The 9,486-nt window shown below is 39.6% G+C and overlaps 1 long non-coding RNA gene across 1 annotated transcript; it reads right to left on the bottom strand.

Annotated features, from left to right (window-relative positions):
* Positions 1 to 447: 447 nt before the first annotated feature.
* On the bottom strand, positions 448 to 7,654 carry LOC133256854 (uncharacterized). Its single transcript, XR_009739317.1, has 3 exons — positions 7,555 to 7,654; positions 1,503 to 1,640; positions 448 to 657 (listed from the first exon to the last, which is right to left on the bottom strand). It is a non-coding gene; the product is annotated as an uncharacterized LOC133256854 (long non-coding RNA).
* Between the last annotated feature and the right edge of the window lie 1,832 nt (positions 7,655 to 9,486).

Raw genomic sequence — 9,486 nt, 5'->3', positions numbered from 1 at the left:
GACCTCGAAACCTATACATACTCTTCCCACTATATCCAAAGAAATCTGTCAAGTGATGTCTTGGTGTTTCTTTCTGCTCAGAGTGTCTATTTAGACATCATAAAAATTTGCAGCTCTAGACTGAATGACCTCAGAGGGCAAGTGGGTATTTGCCCAGTGGCCTTGGGGGTGGGAAGAACAGTTTTCACTTTTATAGCTTTTGAACCAGGCACAGCTCGTTGTCTTTGAACTTACAGTGCTCACTGCCAATAACACCCATTTTTACACTTGTTCCTGCCCTGACTCTGGTGAGACCTGGCAGACTGGACCTCAGTCAGTTACATTATTTATATAAACAGAGAGTTGATGTATTGGTCTTTTTTCTGAGTCCAAAGTCAGGATACATGATCTGACCAAGACCTTTTTCTGATTTATAAATATATATGAAGAAAAGAAATAACAAGTAAACCCACTTATTTGCACATTTAATCAATGGTTTTGATGGAAAGATTCACAATTATGAGACATCCTGGTTGAATCTACAGTGATAGCATCATGCTGAGAATGAGGGAGCAGCCAAGATATCTGTGTTGAGTAGAACTAATTTGAATTGAGCTGCACAACTGCCTGGCACTGGGAATGCCCTTGCCGGCTCTTCCAATCGACTTCCTGCTCCTGCTGCAGGTGAAAGATGGAGGTCGGAAAATGATTTCTATGAAGAACAATAAGTGAATGACACGTTGGAATTTTTTAAACAGAAACGTTGCCCTTTCTTTCATAAAATGAACTTCTTGGAAGCTACTAAACCTCTTTCTCCAAACCCCAGGGTTGGTGCTAGTCCCGTGGGTGCCTGGTCTCCAGCTCTCTCTCTTTGGGCACTAATCTGTCTATAACCCTGAGCAAAGAATTCATGCCGCTGACCAGGCCCACAACCTGTGTGCCTCTTTGGGCCTCTACTACTTGGGCCCCTTGCAGCTGGGATGCTCCTGCACCAGCCTTCTCCCTGCCATGGTCTGTTCAGTTCCCTCTGCCAATGAAACCTTTCACATCTGCCCCACCCACACCATGCTGTGATTTCTTCTCCAATTCTTTCCTCCACCGATGCTGCCCTTCCCAACCTTTTCCAATAATGGGATGGGAATTATCCCTTGGAATATTGATCCATTATAAACTAGTGTCCCCATCCCCATGTCTTCAGGCTCTTCACATCTTCACATGACCTTCTTTCCATGTCCTGACTCAAAAAACTTGCTCACTCTTTCTCTTTCTGGGAAAGCTGGGGTCTAGCACCACCAGGGGTAGCCGGGGAAGTTAGAAGATCTACCTCCAAAGTGGCACCTGGGATGTGCTGTATCCATGGCCGAGTGAGGCATCTTGGTGGGTGGACCTGAGGAAGCTTCCCAGAGGACTGTGTCCCCCATGTGGTGGAGCAGGACGGGCAAGAGGGTCAGCCAACCCAAAGAGGCCCTAACCTTGGGACAGGAGGAGAAAGGTAGTGTGAACCTGACAACTGGCAGCCTCACCTCAGTAGCAGGTACTGCTGGGGAGCAGGAGGTTGTCAAGACTTCATGGCTAAACTGGTCCTCAACAGAAGCTAATGAGGCTAGAAGATGGCCAGGAACCATTCCAGCACCTGTCTTTCAAGGTCACGATCATGTCACCTGCAATAGAGATAGTTTTAGTTCCCCCTTGCTAATCTGAATGTCTTTTATTTTTTTCCTCATCTAATGGCCCTTCCTAGAGTTTCTAGGACAATGTTGAATAGAAATGGAGAGAGCTGACATCCTTGTCTTATTCCTAATTTTGCAGGAGAACTTCCAGTCTTTCCCCATTTAAGTATGTTGCAAGTTGTGGAATTTTCACAGGTGCCCTTTATCAGTCTGAGGAAGTTTCTTTCTCTTCCTAGTGTACTGAACATTTTCATAAAGGGTATTCTGTTCAGTTCAGTCACTCAGTCACGTCCAACTCTTTTCGACCCCGTGAATTGCAGCACGCCAGGCCTCCCTGTCCATCACCAACTCCCGGAGTTCACTCAGACTCACGTCCATCGAGTCAGTGTTGCCATCCGGCCATCTCATCCTCTCTTGTCCCCTTCTCCTCCTGCCCCCAATCCCTCCCAGCATCAGAGTCTTTTCCAATGAGTCAACTCTTTGCATGAGGTGGCCAAAGTACTGGTGTTTCAGCTTTAGCATCATTCCTTCCAAAGAACACCCAGGGCTGATCTCCTTTAGAATGGACTGGTTGGATCTCCTTGCAGTCCAAGGGACTCTCAAGAGTCTTCTCCAACACCACAGTTCAAAAGCATCAATTCTTCGATGTTCAGCTTTCTTCACAGTCCAACTCTCACATCCATACATGACCACTGGAAAAACCATAGCCTTGACTAGATGGACCTTTGTTGGCTAAGTAATGTCTCTGCTTTTGAATATGCTATCTAGGTTGGTCATAACTTTCCTTCCAAGGAGTAAGTGTCTTTTAATTTCATGGCTGCAGTCACCATCTGCAGTGATTTGGAGCCCCCCAAAATAAAGTCTGACACTGTTTCCACTGTTTCCCCATCTATTTCCCATGAAGTGATGGGACCAGATGCCATGATCTTAGTTTTCTGATTGTTGAGCTTTAAGCCAACTTTTTCACTCTCCTCTTTCACTTTCATCAAGAGGCTTTTAAGTTCCTCTTCACTTTCTGCCATAAGGGTGGTGTCATCTGCATATCTGAGGTTATTGATATAAAGGGTATTAGATTTTGTCAAATGCTTTGTCTGCATCTATTGAGATGATCATATGGATTTTTCCTGCTTGAGTCTGTTAACCTGGTATATTACATTGACTCATTTCCCTATATTGAATGAAATATCATTCCTGGAATAAATCCTTTTTATATGCTGCTGGATTTGGTTTGTTAGTATCTGGTTGAAGATATTTGCTTCTATATTCATAAGAGATATTGGTCTCTAGTTTTCTTTCCTTAGGATATCTTTGTCTGGTTTTGGTATCAAGGTAATACTGACCTCATAGAATGAGTTAGGAAGTACTCTCTTCTTTTTTACTTTTTGGGAAGAGATTGTGATAAATTGGTGTTAATTCATCTTTGAAAATCTGGTAGAACTCACTGGTGAAGCCATCTGGTCCTGGGATTTCCTTTGCAGGAATGTTTTGATTGCTGATTCAATCTTTTTCTTGTTAGAGGTCTATGCGGATTTTCTATTTATTGTTGAGTAATTTTTGGTAGTTTGTATCTTTGTAGGAATTTATCCAGTTCACCTAGGCTTTCTACTTCATTGGCATACAATTGTTTATAATAGTCTCCTATAATTATTTTTGTTCCTACAAGGTGAGTAATAATATCCCCTCTTTCTTTCCTGATTTTAGCAATTTGAATCATCTCTCTTTTAACTTGGTTAGTCTAGCTAAAGGTCTGTCGATTTTGTTGATTTTTTCAAAGAATCAACTTTTGATTTCATTTATTTTCTGTATTGTTTTTCAATTCTCTACTTTGTTTATTTCTGTCCTGATTTTTATCTCCTTCCCTTTGCTTACTCTGGGTTTGGTTTGGTCTTTTTTCTGATATCTTAAGGTACAATATTAGGATTTGTATTTGAGATCCTTCTTTTGTAGTGCAGGCATTTTCAGCTATAAGTAGCTTTCCAAGCACAGCTTAGCTTTCACAACATCCCATAATGTATATTGTATTTAATGTATATTGTATTTTCATTTTCATTCATTTCAAGGTGTTTTCTAATTTCTCTTATGATTTTTTCTTTGACCCACTGAGTTATTACTTAATTTCCACACAGTGTGAATGTCCCAAATTTCCTTCTGCTAGTAATTTCCAATTTAGTTCCACTCTGGACAGAGGACATACCTTGTTTGATTCCAATCCTTTTATGTTATTGGGCTTTGTTTTATGGCCTGACATATGATCCACCCTAGAGAGCGTTCCATGTGCTCTGAGAAGAATGTGAGTTCTGCTGTTGTTGAGCGGTGTGTTCTACAGATGTCTGTTAGGCCTAGTTGGTTAGTAGCATTATTCAAGCCTTCTGTTTTCTTGATGATCTCCTGCCTAGTTGTTCTATCCATTTGTGGAGTGTTTTACAATACCACAAAGCAATTCTCCAGTTCTCAGTGGATGCTGACTGGGTGTCCCACAAATTTAACTCAGTTCTGACACTATCAACCTGGAGATAGTGTCAGATTCCACAAGTTAAGGGCTCAGTCTTCACAAGACTGCTTCCACCGATCACAAGTCCAGGTTGTTACTTCTGCCTTTGATTGACCAGTTATAAGTCAGAGGTTCCCACAAACCTCTCCTTGAGTTTGTTTAATTTGCTAGACTGGCTCACAGAATTTAGAGACACATTTACTTACACTGACCAGTTTATTATAAAGGATGTAGAGGAACCGCCAGATGAAGAAGTACCTAGGGCAGAGTTTGGAAGTACTCCACGTACATTAGCTTCATTCTCATGGAACTGAGGTTGCCACTCTCCCACCTTGTGGATTTACTCACCAATCCAGAAGCTCATCAAATCTTGTTGACCCAGAGTTTTTATAGAACTTTAATCTCTAGCACCACCCCCTTCCCTGGGATCAATGAGTCGGGCTGAAAGTCCCAACCCTAATCACTTGGTCTTCCTGGCAACCAACTCCATCCTGAGGCTGCAGGATGTAGGAACTGCACCTAAGTTACCTTAATTAGCATAAACTTGGGTGTTCTCAAATGAGGCTCCTTGTAAATAACAAAAGACACTCCTATCAGGAAATTCCAAAGGTTTTACCGGCTTTGTACCAAGAACTGAGGAAAAGGAGCAAATCTATTTCTTACTGTACCACACCATTATTGAAAATGGGGTACTGAAGTCTCCAAGTACTTCACAATTGTCTACTTCTCCCTTCAAATCTGTCAATTTTTACTTCATGTGTTTTGGGGCTCTGCTGTTAGGATCACATATAAATGTTTTATGGATTGTCCCTTTTATTACTATAAAATGTTCTTCTTTGTCTTCAACAACAATTTTTGTCTTAAAGTCTATTTTTTCTGATATAGCCACTTGGGCTCTCTTTTGGTTGCTATTTGAATGATATACCTTTTTCCACCTTTGTATTTTCAACCTATTTGTCTCTTTGAATCTAGGCAGCATATAGTTGCATTCCCATCTTTTAGCTGAAGAATTTAATCCATTAGCATTTAATGTAACTATTGATAAGGTACAATTTATGGTTCTCATTTTATTATTTCTTTTCTACATATGTCATTTTTGTCCTTCTATTCCTCTATTACTGCCTTCTTTTGTGTTAAACAATTAACATCTTAATTTATAACAGTCTACTGCAGATGGTGATTGCAGCCATGAAATTAAAAGACACTTACTCCTTGGAAGGAAAGTTATGACCGACCTAGATAGCACATTAAAAAGCAGAGATATTACTTTGCCAACAAGGGTCCATCTAGTCAAGGCTATGGTTTTTCCAGTGGTCATGTATGGATATAAGAGTTGGACTGTGAAAGAAAGCTAAGCGCCAAAGAATTGATGCTTTTGAACTGTGGTGTTGGAGAAGACTCTTGAGAGTCCCTTGGACTGCAAGGAGATCCAACCAGTCCATCCTAAAGGAGACCAGTCCTGGGTGTTCATTGGAAGGACTGATGCTGAAGCTGAAACTCCAATATTTGGCCACCTCATGCGAAGAGTTGACTCATTGGAAAAGACCCTGATGCTGGGAGGGATTGGGGGCAGGAGAAGAAGGGGACAACAGGGGATGAGATGGCTGGATGGCATCACCGACTCAATGCACATGAGTTTGGGTGAACTCCAGGAGTTGGTGATGGACAGGGAGGCCTGGCGTGCTGCCATTCATGGGGTTGCAAAGAGTTGGACACGACTGAGCGACTGAACCGTACTGAACTGAGTTCAGATTAATACCAATTTAATTTCAATAGTATCTAAAATCTTTACTCTTATATAGATCCAATCCCACATCTCTTTTGTATTGTTATTGTTGCAAATTATATCTTTATACATATTGTGTCTATCAATATAGATTTATAAGTATTGTTTTATGCAGATGTCTTTTAAATAAGGGAAAAAAGAGTTACAAAGGAAAAAATACATTTACTGTCTTTTATATTTACTTATGTAGTTACTTTTACTAATGATCTTTATTTCTTCTTGTTGATTTAAGTTACTACCTAGAGTCCTTTAGTGCCTGAAGAACTTCCTTTTGTATTTCCTTTAGGGCAAGAATGTTAGTGACAAATTCATCATTCTTGTTTATCTTGAAATGTCTTAATTTCTCCTTCTTTGTTTTTAAAAATTCTAAATTAAAAGTTAAATATTAGAAACATTAAATTTTTAAAATATTAAAAATTTAAATATAAAAAATTTTATTGTAGTAAGGACACTACATGAATTCTAATCTCAACAATTTTCTTTTTGTCTTTGGCTTTGACAGTTCAATTTTATGCCTACATATAGATCTCTACGAATTTCCTATACTTGTATTCACTGAGCTTCTCAAATGTGTAGATCAATGTTTTTCATTAAATTTAGGAAGTTTTCACCCATTATCTCTTCAAATATTCTGCCATAGTCAGTCATCAGCCCATCTGTCTACTTGCATAAGAACAGTATTGACAGGGAACCCACTAATATGTTCATTGCAATTATCTTTAGCCTGAAGAGACATGATCAGTTTTTCTTTATTCTTTTTTTTGAAACTGTGTCTGAATATTTATTTCATTCTTTTCAGATATTATATCAGGCTCAGACAATACATTAATACAATCACTGTTTCATCGTAAATGCTTACAGAAAGCTTTTGACATTGTTTCATAATTGGGGTTGAGCATCTTTTCATATATTTGAGAGCACTTTGTGTTTCCTTTACTGTGAAATGTCTGGACAAATATATTTTAAAAATAAACAAAATCTGAGTGTCATTACTGAAAGTGGAGTAAGGACCTTGGGAAATTCACTCCTTCACAAAGGAACAATCAAAAGTGCAAAAAGTATTAGAATAAATACTTTTGAAACTCTGGAAATTAACTAAGGGCTTTTGGGAACTCTGGGTAAATTTATGCAAGAAAAACTGACTGAATCTCAGTAAGAAGAGTAAGTTTTGTAGTATCTAAACTTACCCTGATTGTCTGTCTTTTTGTGATGTTAGCAGTCATTTATAATTAACACCCAGACCCATTTATTCAATGGGGACTATGAAATGGTGATATTCTAATTCCTTCATGCCTCTTAGCTTATTATCTGGACTATTAAGAATACTATAAAGAGAAACTTCTTTTTATCAACTATTGATTACCTTGTAAAGGAAAATCAAAGAAGAATGCTTGATTTTTCCCCTTTCATTTACTGGATTTTATAGTGATAAGTTAATTTTCTAGTATCTTCCAAAAAGGAACAATGAAGTTTAGCTTTGTTTGGGTTAAGTATCATCAAATGAACTCATGATTTACAGCTTTACTCAGCTTTTCTCCTTGTCTTCAATGGGAGGTTTGGTCTGAATTACACAAATTTGCTCTTTCTCAAATTGGAAGTCCTGTTTGCTTTTTTAACTGAAAACATACCTGGGTTTAATAACTCTTGTTTTCCAGAAGCTCTCACCCTTTGACAATAAAGTGGGCTTAGAGATGATGTGGAATTGGAAGAAAGACCTAGAGTGATGAAACAATGGAGAGTTCTTAGGTCTTCCCTGGTGGCTTAGACAGTAAAGAATCTGCCTGCCATGCAGGAAACCTGGATTTAATCCATAGGTCAGGAAGATCCCCTGGAGAAGGGAATGGCTACCCACTCCAGTATTCTTGCCTGGAGAATCACATGGACAGAGGAGCCTGGTGGGCTTCAGTCCATGGGGTCACAAAAAGTCAGACACAACTAAGAGATGAACTTTTGAGTTCCAGCCCTGACAATTTTACTCCCCCCACTTAATCCCACCTGAGAATCAGCATAGCTACAGGCATGGCTGCAGACATGAACACCACACTGTGTTCCCAGCAGTGTCTTGACACACCACACACCAGTGGACAGAGAGGTGGGGAGCATCTGACCCTGCAGGTGGGAAGACAGGCCCAGATTAGAGAACCTGAGTGAGGCTCCTAACCTCACCAGTCCTTGGTGACGCCTGGTACCTGCCTAGTGGTAAGGAGATTATAATTCCAGTGCCTGACACATCGTAACTTTTCCATTATTTTTTCAATTATTATTAATACTTGTAATGATTCACATTTTTATAACTCTCAGTGGTTCTTTAGGCTTTACCTCAAGGCAGTCTGCTTGATCCCATGTTATTTTATCCACTTTTGCCGTGTTTACATATGCCTAACCTTTTCCAGCTTGGTGAGAGAAAGGGCATGGGCTTTGAAACCCAAATCATTGTTCCTAATTATACAAGTGACCTAGAAGATTATTTTATACTTCCATAAAAATCAAACACCTTGTACATTTGTTTTCCAGGTTAAATTAAATGAGATGAGTTGATCAAAGGTTTTATAATCTGTGCGTGAGATATATTCAGTTCAGTTCAGTCACTCAGTCATGTCCAACTCTTTGCGACCCCATGGACTGCAGTACACCAGGCTTACCTGTCCATCACAAACTCCCAGAGCCTACTCAAACTCATGTCCATTGAGTCAGTGATGCCATCCAACCATCTCATCTTCTGTTGTCTCCTTCTCTTCCCGCCTTCAATCATTCCCAGCATCAGGGTCTTTTCAAATGAGTCAGTTCTTTGCATCAGGTGGCCAAAGTATTGGAGTTTCAGCTTCAGCGTCAGTCCTTCCAATGAATATCCAGGACTGATTTCCTTTAGGATGGACTGGTTGGATCTCTTTGCAGTCCAAGGGACTCTCAAGAGTCTTCTCCAACACCACAATTCAAAAGCATCAATTCTTTGGTACTCAGCTTTCTTTATGGTCCAACTCTCACATCCATACATGACTACTGGAAAAACCAAAGTTTTGACTAGACGGACTTTTGTAGGCAAAGTAATGTCTCTGCTTTTTAATATGCTGTCTAGGTTGGTCATAACTTTTCTTCCAAGGAGCAAACGTCTTTTAATTTCATGGCTGCAGTCACCATCTGCAGTGATTTTGGAGCCCAAGAAAATAAAGTCTGTCACTGTTTCCATTGCTTCCCCATCTATTTGCCATGAAATGATGTGACCAGATGCCATGATCTTAATTTTCTTAATGTTGAGTTTTAAGCCAACTTTTTCACTCTGCTGCTTCACTTTCATCAAGAGGGTCTTTAGTTCTTCTTCACTTTCTGCTGTAAGTGTGGTATCATCTGCATATCTGAGATATATTAGGTAGTCTCTAAATGCTAGTTTATTTTCTTGAACCAGATTCTTTGTTTTAAACTCCAAAATCATAAATTCTTTTCAAACAAGCAAGACTTATTGCAATGATGAATTCCATTGCCAAGTGTAACTAGAACTGTGCACACAGAAAGGGAAGAGAGTCTACTGGTCAGCGCAAGGGTAGAGTAGCATGGAGGGCTAG

This window comes from Bos javanicus, chromosome 11 (genome assembly GCF_032452875.1).
Source record: "Bos javanicus breed banteng chromosome 11, ARS-OSU_banteng_1.0, whole genome shotgun sequence".
NCBI lineage: Eukaryota > Metazoa > Chordata > Mammalia > Artiodactyla > Bovidae > Bos > Bos javanicus.
Note: the sequence above shows the minus strand (reverse complement) of the source record. Positions and strands in the feature narration are given on the sequence as shown.